Genomic DNA, 23946 nt, shown 5'->3' with positions numbered 1-23946 from the left:
GGAACCCTGAGCTGTGTGGTGCAAGAGGTGTGCTCCCCACCCTGATAGAGATGCATCTGTGGTGACTACAGCCTGTATCTCCGGTTCGAAAAAGGGCTTCCCCTTTGACAGGTTTTCTCTCGTCCACCAGTGAAGACTTTGTACAAGCGTTGGCTAAACGACCACTAGATCGTCCCACTGACCACTTGCCGGAGACCATTGTTTTGCCAACCATTCCTGCATGGGTCGCATGCGCAGGCGCGCATGGGGAACCAGGTAAATACATGACGCCATCATGCCTAGTGACCGCATTGCTCTGCGCACCCTTATCTGACGACCTGGCTGATATTGAGGACTTTGCAGCGGTATATTTCGAATTCTTCCCTCTGATGGAAAGGCCAACCCTCCTAGGAATTGTTTGGAGGTGCTTGGCACCAGGCTTGATTTTTTCTCGTTGATAGAGAAACCTAATTCGAAGCGGAGGTCGATAGTTCTTTGGATGTTGGATCTGCAAATAACAGGGGTTTCCCCCGTGATGAGCCAGTCGTCCAGGTAAGGGTACACTGGGATTGACTCCTGCGTAGGTGTGCTGCCGCCACCGCCAGTACCTTGGTGAATACCCTTGGAGCCGAGGCTATGCCGAAGGGCAGCACCTTGAAATGGTACTGCTGACTGTCCACCTTGAAGCGCAAGAATCTTCTGTGCGCTGGGAACATGGAAATATGAAAATACGCATCTCATGTCCAATGTTGCCATGTAATCCCCTCTTTTTAGCAGGGGGATTACCTCTTGGAGAGTAGTCATGTGAAATTTTTTTTTGGGGCTTGACATACTTGTTTGTAGGGCGTAAGTCTAACACCGGGCGCATAGCCAAATCTTTTTTGGCACAAGGAAGTAAGTTAAATAAATACCCTTGTTTACCTGGTTGCCCGGGACGAGTTCTAACGCATCCTTTGCGAGAAGATTGACGATTTCCTTGAGGAGGATCTTTTGGTGGTCCAGGGAATGTATCATTTGTCTTGGAGGGTGCTTGCGGGGGCGCTCCAGTAGCTCGATGCAGTATCCTGCGGACACTGTGGACAGTACCCATCTGTCCGATGTGATCCCTTCCCATGCCTGGGTGAAGTTGGAAATGCGCCCCCTACTGGGGATGCGTGGGAAGGGACCCTAAGCGGAACGCCAGTGGTTGCCGGGCAGAGTACCGCCTCTGGCTGGGCTGCCTCTTCCTCTACCACAGCCCCTTTTATTACCTCTGCCGTAACCTTGGATAGTCTGTTGGTTGCCACCCCACGATGTACCTTGCCCCTGTGCGTAACTGGAGCCTCTTTGGGAATTTTGGCTGCGTGGGCGACGAAAATTGCTATTCCCTCTTTGGTTGGTGGGCTTGTTAGTCAACTGTCCCAGGGATTTAAGGGTATCGTAGTCGTCTTTGGCAGTTTTGAGTGTGTCCTCTACTGCTTTGCCAAACAAGACATCCGGGTTCCACCGGCATGTCGAGAAGGGTGGCTTGGGTCTCGGATTTAAACCCTGACTGTCTAAGCCAAGCGTGCCTTTTAATGACGGTGCTCTCTACAATGAGCCGGCTTGCATTATCTGCGGCATCAAAGGTCGTCTTTAGAATGCTTCCGGGACACGGCTCTACCCTCCGACGCGATCTGGGCTAACTGGCCCTTTAGTGGTTCTGGTGCGGATTCAATGAGAGCAGCTACCTGCTCCCACTGGTGGCAATTATAGCTTGCCAGCAGAGTGGTGGTAGTGGCGATTCTTGCCTGGTAAGCGGAAGTGGAGGCCATCTTCCTTCATAACCCGTAAATCCTCTTGCTCTCTTTGTCTGGGGGAGCCTCAGATGCCGATAGAGCTGTCCCCGCTCTTTTTCTAGTGTTAGTGACTACTAGCGAGTCGCGTTTAAGTTGACCCCTTATGTAAAGTGGGTCAGACTGGGCAGCCCTGAACATCTTTTCAATTCTGGGGTTTACAGCCCAGGTGAGATTTGGGGTGAGGAGGGACGGATCAATTCTGCGTTTGATGGATTTGAGAATTGGAATGGCTTGGGCAATGGGTTTCTTATCCCCCATGATCTCCTCCGCAAAGTCCCTCTCCTCTTGCGCCCCTTGAGTGTCTATGTGGAAGTGCTGTGCAGGTCTAGCTAAGACCTCATTTAGAAGGAGCTGGTTATTTACTGGAGAGTCAGTAAGGAACAAGTTACTTACCTGTAACTGTTGTTCTCCAGCATGGGTCTGGCATGGATTCACATGCTCATGAATATTCCCCGTCGTCAGGCTGGGAATCCTCGGTAAAGAAAAATCAATATCAGTTTAGTTTCTGATCTGTCTTTCGTAGTAGTAACCAATCACTGATCTCTGCGTCATACTGACCACAGCCAATGACTGCCCTCTCCCTAAGCCCCGCCTCTGGCAGCCATCTTCAGATTTGGTAGCACGTGAAGTAGCAGTATGACCAAGTGAAGAGCCGCAGCGGGGTAGGCAGGAGGGTTTGCATGTGAATCCATGCCAGACCCATGCTGGAGAACAACAGTTACAGGTAAGTAACTTGTTCCTTCTCCAGCATGGGCTCTGGCATGGATTCACATGCTCATGAATAAAAGAATACATAGCAGTACACACATGCACAACCACGGGAGGTGGCAAAAGGCTCAACATTAAGCAATACAAAAAACTCAACATTAAGCATCTCTTACCTCCTCACCAGGCTCACCTTAAGCGAACAGGTTGCGCAGCACTGCTTGGCCGACCCTGGACTCCTCCCTGGAATCCCGATCGACGCAGTAGAATCTCGTGAAGGTGTGCGTCGACCTCCACGTAGCAGCCCTGCAGATGTCCAGCAGGGGCACACCAGATAAGTACGCCGTAGTAGCAGCGATCGCTCTGGTCGAATGGGCTCTCGGACGGCCTGGCAGCGGTCGGTTAGCCAACCGGTGGCAGTGCATGATGCAGCCGGAGAGCCATCTGGAAATAGAAGACTTCGAGAGAGCGTTCCCTTGATTCACAGGTCCAAAGTTCACGAATAGCTGTGATGTCCTCCGAAAACTCTTCGTGCGGTCCACGAAGAACTTCAGCGCTCTAGCCACATCCAGCGAGTGCAAAGTCCTCTCGGCCGGCGACGAAGGAGACGGGAAGAAAACAGGTAACACCAGGGGCTCGTTAAGATGGAAGTCCGACGGCACCTTGGGCATAAAGGAGGGGTGCATCCTAAGTACCACCCTCGAGGCATGGAAAGTCAAGTACGGTGCTTTGCAGGATAGGGCCTGGATCTCTCCCACTCGTCGTGCGGAGGTAATGGCCACCGGGAATGCAGTCTTCCACGACACAAACTTCATCGGTGCGGAGTGCATCGGCTCGAATGGGGGCCCCATGAGCCTGGTCAGCACCACGTTAAGTTCCCATGCCGGGGCCTTCACCGGCGGGAACGACCGGAACAGTCCTTTCATAAACTCTTTTACCAGTCGATGGGACCGGTATATCTGGAGATCGCCGCCAGATGAATCTTAATGGAGGAATGGGCTAGCCCAGCCTTTGCCAGCGATACCAGGTACGGCAGCACTTGAGGGGCCGTAATCCGTAGGGGGTTGATCTTCTGTGCTCGGCACCAGATAGAGAACCTCTTCCACTTATGACCGTAGCATTTGAGAGTCGAGGACGCCCTGGCCTTTGCAAGAACCTCTCTGCAATCGGCCGGTATATCGTAGCCTCCAAACTCTAGCGCTGCAGGTTCAGCGACGCCGGGTCGTGGTGGAAGATGGCGCCTCCTTCTCTGGAGAGAAGGTCCGCCGACAGCTTGATGGGAGGGGACGTTGACAAGTCCAGAAGGTCCGGGAACCAGATCTGCCTTGACCACGCCGGTGCAACGAGGATCATCCTGCACCGGGACCTCTTGAGCTGGTTGATGAGTCGAAGCAGCAACGGCAACGGAGGGAACGCATACAGGTATAGGCCATCCCAGGGGAACGAGAACGCATTGTCCATGCTTCTCGGCTGGGGAAACCTGCTGGCGAACCTCTTGCACTTCGAGTTCGTCGCTGTTGCCAACAGGTCGATTTGAGGTTTGCCCCATCGTCGGAAGAGTTGATCCACCTGATCCTGGCGCAGTTCCCACTCGTGACACGCACGCAGCTCCCTGCTGAGCGAGTCGGCGATGGTGTTTCTTTCTCCTGCCAGGTGGAAGGGAACCAGGAACATCCCCTGGGCGACCACCCAGTGCCACAGATCCTGTGCCTCCTTGGATAGGGCTGGGGAGCTGGTGCCTCCCTGCTTCCGTATGTAAAACATTGTCGTGGTGTTGTCCGTGAAGATCCGCACCACCTTGCCCTTGAGCGACGGGAGGAACGATTTGAGAGCCCAGAACACGGCTCGGAGTTCCAGGACGTTGATGTGCAGGAGCCTCTCCTCCGGGAGCTAGAGGCCTCTTGCGTGGAGATCTCTGGTGTGGGCGCCCCAGCCTTCCAGGGAGGCGTCCGTCGTCACCGTCTCCTGGTACGCCGGCGTCTGAAAGTCCTTGCCCGCCGTGAGGTGCGCTTGAACGCCCCACCACAGAATCGCCCGCCGGAACACCTCGTTGAGGGGGACCCTGTCTTCGAAGGTGCCCGTCGCCTGCATCCAACGGGCGTTGAGAAATTCTTGAAGAGGGCGCATCCGTAGTCTGCAGAGGCACACCAGGTAGATGCAAGAGGACATCATCCCCAGGAGGGACTTGATGGACCTCACCCTGGCCACGTCCGTGGCTAGCAGACGCTGCACTTTGCCTAGAATGGTCTTCGTCCGTTCTTCCGACGGTGCCGCCAGGCGCCTCACTGCATCGAGCTTCGCTCCCAGAAACAGGGCCACCTGCGACGGCACCAGGTGGGACTTTGGGTAATTTATGGCGAATCCCAGGTCTGTGAGTAGCTGGACGGTCCTCGCAGTGTTCGACGGCGAGTTCCCTCGTCCTTGAGCGGATGAGCCAGTCGTCCAGGTAGGGGTAGACGTGAATCCCCTGCAGGCGCAGCCGCGCCGCCACAGGTGCTAGGCACTTGATAGAGACCCTGGGGGCCGACTTCGATCCGAACGGCAGTGCTCTGAATTGGTAGTGGCGTCCCTGGACGACGAACCTGAGGAACTTTCGGTGACTTTTGAGGATGGGAACGTGGAAGCAAGCATCCTCCAGGTCCAACGATGATAGAAATTCGCCTTCCTCCAGCTGTCCCAGCACGTGCTGGAGGTGACCATCCTGAACTTTTGTGACCTGATGTATTTGTTCAAACGACGAAGGTCCAGGATGGGGCGCCAGCCGCCCGTCTTCTTCCTGACGAGGAAGTACCTTGAGTACACCCCGGAGCCCCGGAGCCTCTTCGGGACAAGCTCGATGGCGCCTTTCCTGAGCATCGCCCATACTTCCAACAGCAGTTGCGGGACGTGATTTTCCTTCCTGGCCACAGGTGGAACGTGAGGGCACTTCTTCAGGAATTCGATAGTGTCCTCTTGCCAGGGTATCCAGCACCCAACGGTCGGTGGAGATGGACTTCCACACGCCGACGAACTTCGTCAGTCGGCCTCCCACCGGGGTGCTTCGGTGGGGGCCCGAGGCCACGGCCGGTTCAGTCCTGCTAGGAGGTGGTGGCCTTGCCGCCCTGGCAACCTTGCCGACGGCGGCGAGGCGCTCCTTCCTTGCTTGCCGCGACCCCTGTAGGCCTCCTGAGACGAGGAGCGTGCCGCCTGGCGGTAGGACGACGAGCCACCGCTGGATCCCTTGGAGGCACCCTGTCTGCCTCCGGAGCTCCGAAAGGGCCGTCGTTGCTGAAGGGCTCCTAGGGCGCGGGCCGTCTCCGTCTTTATGGCTTGGAGGGATTCGTCCACCGCCTTCCCGAACAAGTTGCTGCCGTCGAACGGCATGTCCAACACCCTGGTCTGGACGTCCGGACGGAAGTCGGTCGCCCGGAGCCAACCCCGTCGTCGTAGGCAAACACCGTTGCCCAGCTGGCGGAACCCGGTATCGGCAATATCGGTTGCCACCGTTATGGCGTGGTCCGACGCCACCTCGCCTTCTTGAAGTATTTCCAGGGCCTAGGACCTCTTGTCGTCCGGTAGGAAGTCCAATATGGGGGCCAGCTTAAACCAGAGCTCCCTGTCGTAACGGGCCACGATCGCCAGGGCGTTGGCCGCTTTGATCATCGTCGCCGCTGACGAAATGACCCGCCGCCCCATGGCGTCCAACTTCTTTCCCTCGCCGTCCGGCGGGGGAATTCGACGTCGAGGCTCCTGACCCCGCCGCTTTCTTCTTCGCCGCCGCCGAGACGACCGAGTCTGGCGTTGGCTGGGCCCTGAGGCACAGGGGGGTGGTTTCGGGGACCCGGTACTACTTCTCGTACCGGTCCCGTTTGGCTGGTGCCGTGGAGGGGTTCTTGAGAACCGACAGGCCCTCCTCCCAGATGTCATCGATTAGAGGCACCGCAATGACAGTCTTCCTCTTGGCCTCCCGGCGCTGATAGAGGAAACCTTCCTTTTTCTGCTCCTCCGGGCAGAGCTGGAACAATTCGGACGCCCTGGCGATCATGGCGTGGAATGAGCCAATCTTGTCGGGCGGCGAGGCCTGTGCGACGTCGTCGTCGCCCTCAGAACCTGTCGTCGAGCCCATCGCACCGTCATCTCCCGACTAGTGGGAGGATGAGGAGGGAACTGTAGGCCTTACGGGGGCGAGTGGAGGAGAGGGTTGGGTCCTCCGTCGTTTGTTCTGAGGACTTCCCGACGGGCAAGGTTGCGGGTCCTCCGGCCTGGGCCGTGGTAATCTCGTCCTTATCTCAGAGCATAAGGACTGGATCGCAGACAAAATGGCCGCCGAGCTATCCTGAGGCCTAGGTTCCGGCTCCGCCGGAAGGGAAGGCTGCTCTTCCTCGCCATCGCTCCCGAGGATCTTCCTTACGGGATCGAACCTTCTCGAATTGGACTTCGAGATTCCTCACGGCCTCGGTCAGTTCCTCCTCCGAGGCTGACTCCGAGCTCGAGGAGGCTACCGTGCCCCCACTCGCTTCTTCCATCATGGTGGCCATGACGATGGGCTGAAAAGAGGATTCCCTCCTTGGCGGCAGGAAAACTCTTGTCCCGGAGGCAGTCTCCGCTGGCGGGGTCTCTGCCGGGTTGGCCAGAGTCGCCTCGATAGAGGCCTTTGCCTGCTGGGTAGGGGCCTTCACCACCTTAGGTGCGTCCCGGGCCTTCTCCTTAGGGGGAGGGGCGACGCCTCACTCCCCCTCTTCCGAGATCGGACGGGGCTTCTCCCGAAGCTTACCCGGGGTCTCGGACTTCCTCTTCCCCGAACCGGAGCACTGGCTCGTGGTTGACGGTGCCGGGGAAGGCGCGCCCTGCCTGGCGACCGAAGAGCGCCGAAAGGTCGGGCTCCCGGAGCCAGCGGAATCGCTGCGCTTGGCCTGGTGTTGTGCCCCCGTCGCCGGGCGCCCGTTCAGGACTTAGAAGCCCACTCTGACCCTTTCTTCTTCTTCTCACCCGTTGAGCCCTTCTCCAACCAGCTGGCGAGACGGGATCGACGGTCCCTCATGGTCCGCTCCGACAAGTTCTTGCAGAACTGGCAGTCCTTCTCTACATGAGTCTTGTCCCCATGAAGACAGTAGAGGCATCGCGAATGTTCGTCCTCCTTAAACACATTCTGCAGCCCGCATCCAGGGCAGCTGCGAAACAGCTTGGGTCCGGGTGACGAACTCGCGTCCTGGGCCATCTCGAAGTAGGCCGCAAATCTTCTGGAATCCTCCAAGAAGTTGATTTGACCAAATCTTCACCCTTGAGGGGCGTAGGAAAATCCTGCAACGGGTGGCCGTTAACGGGAGTAGAAACGGTGGAGCTTGAGGCTCGATTAACCGAAAAAATGTGAAAATTCACCTGAAAAACACGCAGTAAAAGCTCGAGAGCTAAGCACGAGGACTCCCAACACTTGAACGTGCAGTAAAAATCTGAAGATGGCTGCCAGAGGTGGGGCTTAGGGAGAGGGCAGTCATTGGCTGTGGTCAGTATGACGCAAAGATCAGTGATTGGTTAGTACTACGAAAGACAGATCAGAAACAAAACTGATACGGATTTTTCTTTACCGAGGATTCCCAGCCTGACGACGGGGAATATTCATGAGCATGTGAATCCATGCTAGACCCCATGCTGGAGAACTTGTGGTTCTTTGCGAACAGGAGAGTCTATATTGTAGACTTCTGCCTCGTCTTCCTCCTCCCCATCTTGGCCCTCGTCATCTCCATAATAATCGACTCCTGTTTGGTCGTCCAATATTTCTAAGTCTGGATCCTCACCAGACTGCTGGTAAGGTTGGATGTAGTAAGGGTCTGAAACTAGGCCCTGAGTTGGAGTCTCAAACCGAGGTCTCTTATTAGGAGGCTGAGGGTCCCTGGATCCTGAAGGAGTAGCGTTGTCAGGGGCACTTTGATAACTAGAAAAATTATCAGGGATTTTTTTCGTAGAAATCAGCCATGAAGGACATTCTCCTCATCACCCTGTCGATGTTTTCAGAGCTCCATTCCCTGGAGCTGGGGATGAACACCTCCTGCTGAGGTTCCTCTTCTATTCCCATGTCTTCTCGAGTGGGAGGGATAGCCTTGGGTTTAGTGACAGGGAAAGGGGTCTTGGATGTATCCTTATCCTTGTGTTTGTCCTTGTGTACCTTGGGTGCAGAAGTAGAGTGTGATGACTTTTTCTGCTGTTTGTCCCCTTCCCCTTCAGTAGAAGAGTGTTTTCCTGATGTTTTGACCTTTTCTGAACTTTGACGCCTGGCGTCGAGATTCGGGGGTGTGTAGGGTACTTTCGAAGTCTTTCGAGTGTGCACGTCGACTTTCGGAGGCAGGCGCCGAACGGGCTGCCGGAGCCGACTTTTAGCATGCAGCTTAGGGGTGGAGGTCGGATTCGTCATCTGACGAGCATACCTCCGTGACCTTGGGGAGCGAGGCACTCTTTGCAACTGTGGACGGTTGCCTTGTGTCGTGAGGCGATCTCGACCTGGAGCGCCCAGAGGACACCGATTCCGTGGACCGCTCTCTATGTGCCTCCTTTTTCTGAGAACTCGACACGCGTGTCGAGTCCCGGTTGGGATTAGTGTGTTTAGGTGTAGTAGTTAGGGTAGCGCTCGTGTCGCCGGGTGTGGTCCCCATAACTGCCCTGCTGGACAATCCTCCGGGATCAGGGACTAGCGCTTGGGTGTCTTGACGCCCCTGTGCCCTCGCCGTCTGAAAAGGCGGCGTCGCTGCCATCGCTGAAGGCACCCACCGCTTCCATGGCCTCGAGCTGCCTGGCGTGGTGTGCCCAACGTTTAGTGGAGCGGTCCTTTAGTGTCTTAGCCTTAAAAAGGCTACACGCTCTGCAGTTAGCTTCGGGGTGGTCCCTAGGCAAACAGAGATTACAGGTGGCATGTTTGTCAACCCAAGGGTACTTGCGGTTGCACTTGGGGCAAAATTTAAATGGAGTACTCTACATATGTCACCTTATGGCAGCGGTCTAGTGCATGTAGGAAATAATAGCGAGTGTGAGTATGTTTCCACCCCCCACTCTCCATACTTGCAGGGCCGAGGCCAGAGGCCTTCCGAGGCCCGGGATAAGGCCAGAGGCCTTCCAAGGCCCAAAGTCCGTTGTGCAGTCTCGACGGTTGCTGTTCTTCGGACCGGCATCGATCTTCGGATCTCGACGTTGGAGTGAAAGAACGGGGAAGTAAATATTACATTTTTTTGGGTTGCAAAATGGCTAAAAGCCAGGGAACTCCGCACAATGCTTCCGACAAGTATGGCGGAAAAAAACAATGAGGGTCCTACACGCGTGAGGGATCATGGGTACAGTGGACGTCACACTAGGGACATTATTACTGGCACGCCCTATGTCGACGCCCATTTTCGAGTTTAGAAAAACTAATACCCCACAGCTTCCACTAGATGTCGGCCTATGCACAGCATGTGATCTAAGCAGATTCCACAAGCCTCAGAAATAGCCCAGTTCGGGTGAAACGCGTAATTGTGTGTCTGTCTTCTTTATGTGTCCACTTACTGATTAATAAAGGACTTTTATTACGGAGAAGATGGCCAAACGTGATTCTTTGGATTTATAATGGAGGAGTGCCGCTATGAACCGCGCAATTGCAGTTCTTGTTTTTCTTATATATATGTATATGTGTATGTGTATGTCCAGATGACTGTTTCTCCAGTCCGTTGGAAAGCACTCACCCAGTCAAATAATGTTGCTTCAGGAAACCAGTTTCAAAAAAAGTTTCAAAAAGTAATCTTTATTCAGTAAAAGCGCGCAGTTTATGGCTTGTAAAATCCACTAACGTCGTGGTTCTCCCAACACATACGGCCCTCGCATAGCGGAGTTAACGTTTTGCGGTTTCCTCACTGCTTGATCACAACAGGTGATCCATGTTACCAAACAGTTAATATACCTCATGAAGGACGGTTTTAGACAAAAAAGAGGACTAATTCTACCGTGTGGTTAGCTGTCAGCCATCTCAAAATGGGCAAAACCCAAACACAAAGAAGGGACTAATTATTTTCAATTGCATGTGTTGAACCAAAAGTCCACCATCTTTCACTGTGAAACCTCTGCTTCAATTATATTGATAACTCATATGCACATTCCAAAATTACCGTGTACTTATGCATTTCATTCATAAAATACTAGACTGTGCAGGCACGAGTAAGCAACAATCTATTACATTCAATATTGTTCATGTATAAATATCTTTGTTAACAATAACATATGGCATTTTTATGTTTGTGGCTTATTTTGCAAAATAAAGTGCATAGTACAAATCCAATAAAGTGCATAGTGCATTGAAAGTGCAACATACGCAACTACTTACGGACATTCCTATGTCCATACATTAAGGTGCATAGTACCTCAGTTGTTCCTATGTCCATACATTAAAATGCCTAGTGCTAGCAGCCATAAAAAACACAAACATATACTGGTTGGTAACCACTGGGTTACAACTACCCATTGTCTGCACTATATACACAAAAAATTGATTGCTACTCTGATGAATGTGATAACAGCCTGCAACGATAAAAATAAGTATAAAACAGAGGATCTACACTATAAAATCACAGCTGACATATTTGATTGACTTATTAAAATTCATAAGCAAAAAAGGAAAAATTCATCTGTAACCACACTGCCTCATCGCTGCCGATTATCACTATACTCTGTAAAATTCACCCAAAATAATTAAAATCACCATAAGTGTACCGCTATAAAAGACGAACCCTGAACCAGGGTTCTACAAATACCAAAATGAGCACCATATTTTACCCTTACAAAGACTTGAAATATACACATACAATGTAAATATTGTTCAATAAATCAAGATAAGCTAAGAACATTCTTAGTACATGGATTCCTTTGAGATGTTAACCCAAGAAGGTATACATTTCTTCGTCTATATTATGCCCTCTTGGGTATTTGCTCTCAAAGTCCAAGATGCAACATGTCTCTTTTTGGCGGAGTTTCCTTTCTCTATCTCCGCCTCTTGGATTGTGTACAATTTTATGAATGCCTAAGAATTGGAAACCCTCCAACTTACATTGATGACAGTCAGAAAAATGTTTGGCCATTGGATAGTTTGAATCCTGATTAACAATGGCCCTCACATGGTGCTGAATTCTTATTTTCAGTTTACATTTGGTGCTGCCTATATACCATTTCTGGCATGCACATGACAATACATACACCACATATTCAGACTCACATGTGATTTTATCTGTGATCATAATTGAGTCACCTAAAAACGGATGTATATAGTTTGAACAATTTTTGGCATATTTACAAATGTTGCATCTTATGCACTTTCGAAAGCCTGGCATCTGTTTAGTCAGCCATGTTTCGTGCCCAGGCATCAAATCTTGTGCAAGAAAACTTTGAACCAAAGTGTGTTTGAGAGAACAGTTACGTCTGAGACTAATTTCTGGATAGGTTTTCAAAATGGGTGCAAGGTCTTTGCTCGCAAAATCTCCCAGTATCTCTGTAATATAGGTTTAATTTCATATGTTTCATTATTATAGGTCAGAATTAGTCTGGTTGCATCCTTATTGTTAGTGGACTCATTTGGCAGACGAGATCCTATCAAAAGGCAAGATTGTTCTTTTTTTCTCGCTTTGATGTATGCTTTTGTAATGACTTTCTTTGGGTAACATTGATTCAAAAACCCTCTTGCTGCAATTTTGCTATCTGAATCAAAGTTGAGCAATTCCTCCTGATCCTTATAAACTCACCATAAGGAATGCTCCATACCAGATTTTTAGAAGGGCCACTGGTTGCATGCAATGGTGTATTGGTACCAGTTGGTTTCCTCCGTAGTCAATGTCTCAGCCACAATTCGAAGATTCACATCTAAAAAGGTTAAAAAAGTTTTACTGTGCGTTTCCGTGAATCTCAGGTTGTGGTCATTGTCATTCAAAAGCCTCACAAATCTTATCCATGCCTTTTCCGACCCTTTCCATATTATAAACAGGTCATCAATGTACCTGAGCCACAAAACAATGTTTTCAGTAGCTGTATGGTTTTGTTCTGTCCAGACCTCTGACGCTTCCCATGCTCCCATGGTAAGATTAGCGTAGGATGGGGCAAAAGTTGTGCCCATCGCTGTGCCTTGCACTTATTTGAAGTATTCATTATTGAAGATGAAAACATTGTCAGACACAAATCAATCAACTCAAGAATCATCTTCGTATGTTCTAAAAAGTTTAAAGATCTTGTATTTAAAAAACTTTCGCATGCCATTTTCCCATATTCGTATCCAATGGAGGTATACAAAGAAACAACATCCATAGTGGCCATGATGTAATCAGTTTGCCAAGGCATACTTTCAATGTGTGTCAAGAAATCTGTAGTGTCTTTGATATAAGATGGAAGCGAAGACACGAAGGGACAAAGTGTTTCATCTATGTACTTAGACATATTTTCAAGGGCTGAGCAAATCGAGGAAACTATTGGTCTACCTGGAGGTTTCTTGATATCCTTATGAATTTTAGAAAGAAAGTATATTGTCGGAATTATGTAATTTGTCGTTTTCAGGAACTTGCAGTTGTCTTCGGTTAGAATACCTTTTTCTTCCCATATTTCAAGGAAGTCCCTCACTTTGTTTTCTAAGGTTTTGGTCGGATTACCTGCAATTTTTTCATAACATTTTTTGTCATGCAGTTGCTTATAGGCGCCCTTGATGTAATCTTCTCTATTCATCAGAACAATGTTTCGGCCCTTATCTGATGGCTTAATTATATAATTGCTAAGGGCCTGTAATTCTTTTCCTGCCGTTCTCTCCGGAACTTTCAAATTATCTTTACATCTGAATTTCTTTTTCTTTCGAAACTGCTTGAGATCTTCGATGAGCAGTGTCTGGAAAGCTTCAATATTGTTCCCTAAATTGCTGACAGGATTGAATTTGGACTTGGATTTAAGTTTACTTTTAATTGTCCAATCAGTTCTAATATCATAGTCTCCAAGATCCACTGAATTCATCGCCCCTGTAACATCTGGATGTACTTCTCTCTCTAGATCAGCTAGGTCTGTTAAAACTTCCAGATCCTTGATGGTTATTTCTGTTTTTCCGCCCTCTTTCGGTGTGCGTCTGTTGATGCACTCGGTGGTTGCAAAAAACTTCTTCAGACGTTATTTACGTATGAAGTGGTCAAAGTCAATGCGGGTTTCAATATAATTAAAATGTAAGGTTGGGCAGAAATTCAGACCGAGACTCAAAACCTTTTCTTGATGGTAAGTAAGAGTATGATTGGACAGATTGATGATTTTCAAGCCTTCATCTTTGGGCATATCATCTACTTTCCAGAGCGCAGCAATCTGTCCGGGATATTGCTTGTTGTATTGGTTGCCCCTCTGCCCCCTCCTCGTTTTGCCCGGCCACCTCTGCTTTTTCCCCGACCTTGCTTTCCTCCTCTCAATTGTTTTTGTTTTTTGCCATCCTGGCGTAAAAGTCTCATCTCGTCTAAAAAATTTAGACGTGTAGCTGGTTCATCGTTTTCACTTATCGTAGCATCTGACTCAGATGCTGACTACTCCAAATTGCTCTTTCCCACTTGCTTCCTTAGTTGTCGTTTTCTTCTTCATAGAATTTTGTCTCAAATGATCAAACCTCCGGGCACTTCCCCTCACGTAGTCTTCCTTATTACGCAGAAATTTGCGCTGTTTACGTTGCTCGATTTCCTCCTCATATTCCAACAAATATTTTTCAATATTTTTTCTTCAATTTCTTTCCCTCTTCACTTTCAGGTATCTCTGTCAGATTCTTCTCAACTTCTCCAATTTTACTCAATATTTTCTTTCGGTCGGCTCATGCATATTTAATTAGAAGTCGGAGAAAGGTATTAGAGCAATGGTTGGTAGCTTCACTCCATTCATTAAGCATTTCGGGGTCTTGCTCCTCAAAAGAGTGGGTGGTTAATATTCTCAGACCTCTCGGAATCCTCCCTACTTCGATATAGTTCTTCAGGGAGTGTTCCTCTCACCATTTGCTCACTTCTTTCTTCTGATAAAATATATATATTTTAATGTATTTTTGCTTCTTTTTTTAAAGAAATATGAACTTAAGCTTGCTGCTGCACACATGACACTTTATTTGCAAACTTTGAACAAGTTTATACACTTTGTGAACCATTTGCACTTGGCAATTTGCACCTTAATCTCGGGTCGCTCAACATGAGGAGTACGTTTATAGGCATTTGACATTTTTATAAAATGATGTCATTTTGAACCTCTGCCAATTAAGGTTTATTGCATTTCGATGCAGGGCATCACCCTGTTCAGGGCTAATATGCAAATAGTGATGAGATCCCCACTGTGCGTTGTGAACATTAGTATTTAAAAAGTGAGCTCCTATAAACAGTTGCATAAATACATTTATCTAGCGAAGTAGAGCACTATTTTGCTACCATATGACCCACTATACACAAGTTAACATTAGGATTAACCTGCATATTGAGAGCAATTTGAATGAATGAATTGTGGAACATAGAGCCGCGAATTGGGCCAGACGCAAGGATTCCACTGCCCAGCCCGTTTGTGTGGAAAGCCGTTTTTAGCTTTAGAGTCCATACAATGCCTGCTAACGCACAAACACGAACAGCAACAGTGCAATATGTATTGCGTTTCGAAAAATGTTTGACACACAATTTTTTTTATATTGAGTGAAACCAAGTGGGAAATTATGTACTCTGATTGGGGAATATGATATTTGTAAGCATTGTATGCTTTATCAATAGATGTGCAAGTTCATTCATTCCAATGTCGTTAAACTGAAGACATTACAATATGGCCAAATGTTTTAACATTGACTATTGAGTCCTACAACTATGTTGCCACATGGCTGGTGATTACTAACTCCTCCTATAAGTATATACTCATTTACAGAGGCTGGCTGGCTAAGTGAACAAGCGACGCGGAGGTCGCGAAACGCGTTATGCTGGCTGAATTTTCGGTTATTTTTTCTGGGAACACCATATTTTTGGGATTTTTAACTTGTTTTATGCTTATGGAGCACCAATAAAGTAATGTTTCTACTATGAAATTGAAATGGACTCTGCTTCGTGGGTCGAGTAAGGACTTTCGAAAGTGCAACCCGTTTTTGCAGATGCTGCAGCAGTATATAAACATATATAATTCCAAAAAAACAGGATAAATACAACATAGTTATTTTGTTAAGAAGGGATTCAAAGATGGCCGCCAGCAGGGGATAGACATGCCGACGGAGCCCCCCCCGCGTCGCGAAACTGGAAAGTGCCCACCACCCAGTAATCGGGATCGGAGCAGCGGCGGAAAGCACATTGGATCAGTGCTTGTACACCCCGCAGAGCAAGGTGGAGAACAACGCAGCGGTCTGCGTCCCACGGCTGCCCTGGCGTCGGGGCGCACCGGAGTCTGAGTGCTAGGCGGGCTGCCGAGGCCTCAGCAAGCTGACCTGTGGCCCGTGCCAGGCGAGGAAGAGCCGCAGCAGCACTCAGGCTGGACGGAGGTGGAGTGCGTGGCGGCCGGTCGCGGTGCAGTGGGGCCGCGCTGGGGGAGACCGCTTCTTGAGGAGGAGGCGGAGCTGCAGCAGCTGTATCGGCGCCCGGGAAGGCCAGGGTGGGCGGCGGTGGCTGGGCGCCCTGCAAGAGATCCGCCACCGGAGGAGGAGGCCCCCCAGGAGCAATGGTGAGGTGGACAGCCGCGGACCCCCCCCCCCACCATCAGCTGCGAGTGCCGGGGGGGGCCGCACTGGAGAGGAGCAGAGGACGTCCTCATCGGAGACCAGTGGACGTTGTTGGCAGCAGTGCCGGTCAAGCCTTGGTCCCCGGCGCGATATACACCCCGCGGCCTGGAGCTCCAGTGCAGTGAGTGGCAGCAGCGAGGAGGCGGGTGGTGAACCAGGCCAGGAGGAGGGAGAGGGGCCTGGGAGAGAGCGCTGAGAGGAGGAGACCAGACAGCCGGTGAGGGGGGAAGGCCTCCAGCCTGCACAGACCACACAGGGAGAGGCCCCTCTAGACCACCACGGACTCACTAAGCACACGGGGGAGTGAAGCGAAAAGTGGGGGAATTCAAACCCCCCCAGGAGAGCAGCTATTAAGGAGGAGCGGGGGCAAGGCTTACTGCCCCACCGACGGGACTTCACAAAGGGGCGCAGGATAGTGAGGAAGGTGCAGGGGAACCTGCTTTGGCAACCAGGGAAAGGAAACGCTGGAGGAGGAACAGCAGGGGAAAAGACCCCAAAAGACCCCTGGAGTATAAGCTTTGAACTCTGAGGAGAAGAAAAGCACTTAAAGGACAACAGGTATACCACACGGGCAAAGCCCACGTTGACATGGCTGTGAAAAACAAAGGGAAGGGCGGGAGAGCACTGCAAACCCCAGGGGGTGCCCCAGGTACTCTCCCTACTATTTGGCAGATGCAGGAGATAAGGGAGTTGGCGAAAAGCACAAGAGACTGTACAGGAAGCAGAGACACTATTCGAAGGGGAGACCGCAGCCATGATGCCAAGGCAGGACTTTAGGGGGGAGATGCTCACCCTGCAGACCAGTCTAACCAAGACATTCAAAGAACAATTTCAGCTCTTACGAACAGACCTGAATTCGGCCCTGGGGGAAATAAAGCAGGACTTGCGGCAGCAGGGTAGACGGACAGATCTCTTGGAGAGAGGTCTGCAGGAAATGGATAAAGAAATGACGACCAACAGTGAAGCAAGTGAAAGGCTTGACGTAGCCACGCAAAATCTGAAGATCCAGATGGAGTACATGGAAAATACGTCTCGTAGGATCAATATAAGAGTCAAAATGTTGCCGCAAACTGTCCTGGACAAAGAATTAAAAGGAGTGGTCCAAACTCTTTTTGCCGGGATTCTAGGAGTGTCACCCCCGGATAAGATGGAGCTTGATCGCATACATAGAGGGGGCAAAGGATCACTATTGAGGCCTAGAGACATTATGGCGGCGTTTACCAGATGCGTCCAAAAGGAAGCAGTCCTCCAGGAAGCAAGAAAGCAAGAGCCAATAATGTACAATGAGCATTGCATCGCATTGTATCAAGACTTGGCGAGCAGCACCCTGATAAAGAGGCGTCAAATGGGCCCAGTTCTCAAGGTGCTAGACGACAGGGGGATCAAATACAAATGGACCTTTCCATTTGGTCTGGTGTTCGAGTGGGAGGGGGCCCAAAGGCGGATAACCACGCTGCAAGAAGGAGCAGACACTCTTCAATTGGATCTGGATGAAGCCCCCATTGGATCTGGAAAGCAACCCACGACCTCCAAGCCAGGGCCAAAGCCATGGGCCTGGACAACAGTGGGGGAAAAGAGAAGGGGGGCGAAGTTGAGCAAAAAGCAATTTAAGGAAAGGAACAAAAATAGTCCTGGGGGGATGGGAGTGGGTGCACAAGAGGAGACCTAAACCAAAATGCGCTTTAAGGGTGGTGGGCCACTAAAGGGAGTAACTGGCGGGGGGGGGGGGGTAAACCATCTGTGAATCGGAAAGGGTGGGTATGCCTGTGGAGCAGGGGGGGAAAGAGGCGGGATGGGCAAGCTCTTCTAGAAGGGGGGGAGAGGGCAGGAAGGGAGGAGGGTAAGCTTAAGGGGGTGGGGGATGGGAGGGAAAGGAGGAGAGGGGGGTGGGGAGGGTGGCGGAGGCTTCGTACAAGGGCCAGGACATGTGAAGTAGAATTCCAGTCCAATGCTAGGGGGCGCAGGAGGGAGCAAGGGGGACACTCTTTGCGCCTGCCAGGAACCCCTGCACGAGAGTGAAGGGGGGGGTCAAAGGTAATTTGGGGACAGGGACAGGTTAATCCATATTCAAGTGGCTAACACATAACATGAGGGGACTGAACACCCCTCTTAAGATAAAGAAATTAGAGCAATTTACAAGGAAAGAGGGCCCAGATCTCTTGGGACTACAGGAAACGCATCTCAGGCAAAAAGACCAGGGGCGCCTAAAGTTGCGGGGGTTTGGCCAGATTCTGCACGGGGCAAGGGGGTGGCCGTAGCTATCAAAAAAAAAGTGGATTTCAGAGTCACGGAAACTATAAGGGATAAGGAGGGTAGGTACATCATAGTCATGGGGACGCACCAGAACAGCCCATATACTCTGGCAGTGGTATATGCTCCAAATTCAGGTCAGGAGCAATTCCTGAAGCGGGTTCTGGGGATGCTGGAAGATAAGGCATGGGGGCAAATAATCCTACTGGGTGACCTTAATATAGCCTGGGATAGGGGACGGGACAGGTCCGGGTGCCCCATAAGAGGAGGTGGAGCAGTGATGTCGACAGACCTTAAAGAAAGAATAGGCGGTGCAGGGCTAAGGTATGTGTGGCGGGAACTGAAAGGGGATGAAGCGGGTTACACTTTCCTATCCGGAGTCCACGATCTCAATCTAGAATTGACTATATCTGGGTCACATCGAGCCTGGTGGGCCGGATCCGAGAGGTAGTGACGGGCCCCATCAGAATAGCAGACCACAAAGTGGTCTCCATGAGGGTGGACCAAGGTCGTAGGGAAAGAGGGGTGTGGAGTTGGAAGTACCCAAGGTATCTCATTAGAGATCCAATAATCAGGCAAGAAGTGGAAGAAAAGATTAGGAATTTCTTTGCGCTCAACAGGAGGGGGGACACGAGGGAGGAGACGAGATGGGACGTTTTCAAAGCTACACTAAGGGGGGGAACTAATAGCAGCAGCGGCACAGAGGGAGAAGCAGTTGAAGGCGCTGGAAAAACAGCTGGAGGAGAAAGTTGAGACAGCAAGACAAGGCGGGGATAACCCCGACTAGGGCCTCCATTAGGGAGTACTGGAGACCATTAGGGCAGCTAGAGGTCCTGCGGAGCAAAAAAGCTGAAGGGGCGCTGCTTAGTGTCCGCCAAAAATTCTATGCTAAAGCGAACAAGGCAGATGCACTCCTTGCACGCCTACTAAGGGGAGCAAGATCCAAGAATGCGATCACGGCCCTAAAAACAGTATCAGGGGAAGGGGTAACACGGGCAGGGGAGATACGGGAGACGTTAGTAGAATTTTACGAATCTCTCTACGCGTCACAGAATCCACAGGTCAGTAAACAGGTAGAGTTTTTAGAAAGGGTGGTGATGGGAAAGATTGGGAAGGAGGCATTGGAATCATTTAGTAGTGAGATTACAGAGGAGGAAGTAAGGAGGGTGATTAGTAGTTTACCACCGAATAAAGCTCCAGGCCCGGATGGCTATACTGCAGCTTTTTATAAAACATTCGCAACTGAACTAATCCTGCACCTGACACTCCTCTTCAACACCTTTAGGTCAACAGGGAAAATAACCCGGTCTATGGAGGAGGCTAGGCTGACCCTCATTCTTAAACCAAATAAGGACCCTGAAGAGAGGACATCTTATAGACCCATAGCGTTGATCAATATCGACGCCAAGATATTCACGAAAAATACTGGCAAATAGGCTGGAGGGCTATCTCCCGGATCTGATCCACCCGGACCAGGCAGGTTTTATAAGAGGCCGACAGATGGCAGACAACATAAGGAGGGTGGCCCACTTGGTGGAAAAGGCTCAAAGGACGGACACTCCCGCGGTTCTCCTATCTCTGGATGTAGAAAAAGCGTTTGACCGCGTGGAGTGGTCCTTTCTGTTTAGGGCCATGTAGAAGATGGGCATCAGCAGGGATTTTTTACGAATGGTCCATGCCAACTACCAGACGCCAACCATGAGGATACCAGTGAATGGGGCTATGTCTAGGTCCTTTAGATTGAGTAGGGGCACAAAGCAGGGCTGCCCCCTGTCCCCAAATGCTTTATGCAATTTATTTGGAGCCTCTCTTGCAGGCAATTAGGGAGGCGGAGGGGATACAGGGCATTCCATTCGGGGGGATAGAACAAAAGGTAGCGGCTTTTGCCGACGTCATGTTACTTACCCTGTCAGCGCCGACAGAGAACTTCTGAATCTGACTTTAAAGGCAGGGAACCGGGAGTCACTGAGGGCAGATACCCCATTTATATGGAGTCTGGGGGGAATCAGGTACCTAGGGGTGAAAATCACGCCAACCCGACAGGTAAGTACCTAGCTAACTACCCACCATTGCTAAAGGACATTAAGCGGGACTTCCGTAGGTGGAGGGGCCTTCGAATATCGTGGCTGGGCAGGGTGGCGGCAGTTAAAATGGTTACGTTCCCGCGTTTGTTGTATCTCTTCCTGGCAATACCCCAGGCGATTCCCACAAGCTTCTTTAAGGAGTTGGGAACCCTGACCAGAGTTTCTGTGGGAAGGGAAAAAAGTGAGGGCCAGTAGACTGCTACTGATGGCACCCAGACGGGAGGGAGGACTAGCACTGCCGAATTTCCAACAGTATTATAAGGCTATGCATCTACGAGTAATTAGAGATTGGCTATGGGAAGGGGAAGTTACACAAGACAAACAGTGGGTGAAAATGGACAGAGCAGTAGTGCACCGCAGTTTGGCAGAGGTATTGTGGCTCCCAAAACAGCACAGACCCAGGCATCTATACGAGAGCACCATAACGGAATTGATGGTAGAGAACTGGGACAAACTGGTGGGAACTAAGGGGATCACAACTTTCCCTTCCCCCTTTACACCCTTGTTCCACAATGGGGATTTTACCCCTGGGCTGGAGGCAGGGGCATTTAAGCAGTGGCAGGAGGGGGGCTGTAAATGGCTGGGCGATAGGTTTCGGGGGGGGGGGAGAATTCTCTCAATCGAGGACTGTAAGAGGGAGTTCAGGCTAAAGGAGGGGGAAAGGCTCAGATATGCGCATCTACGGCACTGGGTCTTGAATCCCGCGAACAAACAGGCAGCAACAAAAGAAAAGACGCGGTTCGAGAAATTCCTTCTATCCAATGATGGGTCCAGGGGGTTAATATCTAATCTATATCGAATTCTGGATGAGGCAAACATCAGAAGTCAATGGCCGTATATGCGTAGATGGGAACAGATCCTAGGAAGGGCAATCGAGCGAGAAGAGTGGGAGAGGCTATGGAGAAAGATTCCCAGATTGGTTAAAGCATCCCAGCTGCAGGAAAGGTGGTACAAGATTTTATTCAGGTGGCACCACACGCCAGTTCGCCTCTGGGAGATTTATCCTACCACTTCTGGGAGTTGTTGGAGGGGATGCGGTTTGGAGGGTACGGCGGAACATATTTGGTGGAAATGCCCGACAATCAAGCCATTTTGGCAGGAAGTGCGGAAGGCTCAGGAACAGGCATATGGGGCAGGAAATAGTAGATCACCAGAGGAGGTCCTCCTGGGAGTCGGGGGAGGGGGGCACCATAGCGGGGGATCCTAGGTCTTGGGAGAAAGCAAGGGTGATCCGCACAATTGCAACTATGACGGTAATAGCGCAGAGGTGGAGGAGCATGGAGGTTCCCCTCTTGCAGGACTTGCTGTGGAAACTTTGGGAAATCGTGGCGCTTGAGTGGGCAACGTATGCTATGAACAACAGTGTCCAATACTTTTCAAGGGATTGGGAGGAAACTCTGGTATTTCTTAAAGATGACTTTCAGATTGGGTGGCGCCCTCAAAGCTTGCGATTACTGGACCTGCAGTGAACGTGAGCGATTGGTCCATGGAGGTAATGGATCAAGGATAAAGTCAAGCTGCCTTCAGGGGTGGGAGGGAAAGTTGGGAAATGCATTTTCTTTGTTGTAAAACCAATCAAAAAGTTACAAACAAAAAAAACAGATAAAAAGTGCATGCGTGACATCGAGTTACAATAAGAATAATAGCCACCAGTATCAGTTAAATTCTTAGATGAACTTAACATTATGAGGGTTATATAAAATTGCCAGATATATTGCTCCGCCGGTGCCATGCTTTTCTCAAATAATCCACAGAGCCCCAAGCCACAGGCATCGTAGCAGCTGATAAAAAATAAAGCGGGTCTAACCTGGGTGATGCCTGTGTTTTTGAGCAATGGTAATAATGTTTTTCTTCTCAAATCCATGTAGGCCGGACAGAAGAACACAAAATGTAGTAAGTCCTCCTCGGGCCACTGGCAACAAGGCCATACTATTGGCTGTACATTCTGTGACCAGTTTTTGGTTCGTGCCCCAAGCCATAGAGAGTTGAAACGGGCTTACGTCAGGGCCCATCGATCTATAGGCTTATGACTATGGAGCAAGTACGGATGAATGCCCTCTGTAGTGATTAGAACAATATGCCTTCTGTTCGCTGGGGTCCCCAAAGCAAGGGTTTCCCTGTTTGACACAAGGATAGTATTGTACAGTTGCTTATATTCTTTCACTGAAGAACATGGCAAGAGTGTTAGTGGACATAGTAGATTCTCACAGTTTAACTCAGCAATACATTTCTGAATGTAGGAGAGACAAGGAATTGTCTGTTTACCTGGGCTGGTCACCAAGGCTCTTACAATCGTGTGCAAAAGAGTAGCTTTTGGGTTTGACCATATCACCAACCGGTGCAACAAAGGGGCCATCAAACACTCATCAATGTGCGGGCACCCTAATTCCAAGTGTGTACCGTAGTTAGGTGCGGATTGCGGTAGCCCAAGGAGTTTTTACAGAAAAGTATTCTCAACATTTTTTATGTTGATAATTTTTTCCATGCCCCATAATGTGGCCCCATAATTGGCCGCAGTTTTTGTTTGGGCTCTGTACACTTCGAGGATTAAATTGATGGGTTGCCCTAAACAATTCTTTTGGAATCGGGACACGCCCCCTAGGGCCTGTCTCATCCTTAAGCATTGTTTGTCTACATGGCCCAATCCCCGCCAGTTTTCGGTAAAGCAAACTCCTAAATATTCAAATTTAGTGACCCTCGGAATGGACACTCCACCACTCCAAATCGTACGCATCTTAAGGTGTTTTCCACCTGTACTCCTACAGGCCATAACTGCCGATTTTTTTGGAGTTCACTGCCAGTTTGCGCTTGGACATAAATCATGTATAGGCATCCACCAAACATTGTACAGCTATGGGCGTGCGGGCAATTATGACCATATCGTCCGCATAACACAATACTGGGAGCGGGACTCTGCCTATCCTGATAAAAATCGGCATTGGTCGTGACCAAGGCCTGATTTACTCCATTTATATAGAGGACAAATAATACCGGAGCCACCACACAGCCCTGGCGGACACTCAAAAAAGTTTCAAAAAAGGCTGTGAACTGTCCCTGGTCTCCAAATCTGAAACATGCCGAGGTGTGTGTGCATCAACTGGAGAACCTTCACCAGATCCTCCGGGCAACTCATGGACCGGAGCACGGCGCAGAGCATTGCCCTATCCACCTTGTCAAACGCAGTACTCAGGTCCATAAACGCAAAATATAATGGGTCCCCCCTAACAAATATTGATGTTGCACCCACTAAGTACAAATTCAGAACCTGGTCTCTAGTCCCCAACCCAGGGCAAAAACCATATTGTATCTTTGCAAGTACCCCTGATTCACAGATCCATTGTTCAAGCCGTGCCAGAACAGCCTGACAGAAGATTTTAAAAGAAGTATCCAACAAGGA

At 50.1% G+C, this 23946-nt stretch overlaps 1 protein-coding gene across 4 annotated transcripts in view; it reads right to left on the bottom strand.

The window, feature by feature from the left end:
* The window catches only part of SIRT1 (sirtuin 1), a 2084986-nt gene that overhangs the window by 550054 nt on the left and 1510986 nt on the right, over positions 1-23946 (bottom strand). The window lies entirely within an intron of this gene.

The sequence above is a fragment of the Ambystoma mexicanum genome, chromosome 8 (genome assembly GCF_040938575.1).
Source record: "Ambystoma mexicanum isolate Mex_15411 chromosome 8, UKY_AmexF1_1, whole genome shotgun sequence".
In the NCBI taxonomy this organism is placed as follows: Eukaryota; Metazoa; Chordata; class Amphibia; order Caudata; family Ambystomatidae; genus Ambystoma; species Ambystoma mexicanum.
The sequence above is the reverse complement of the archived record's forward strand: the minus strand, read 5'-3'. Positions and strand labels throughout refer to the sequence as shown.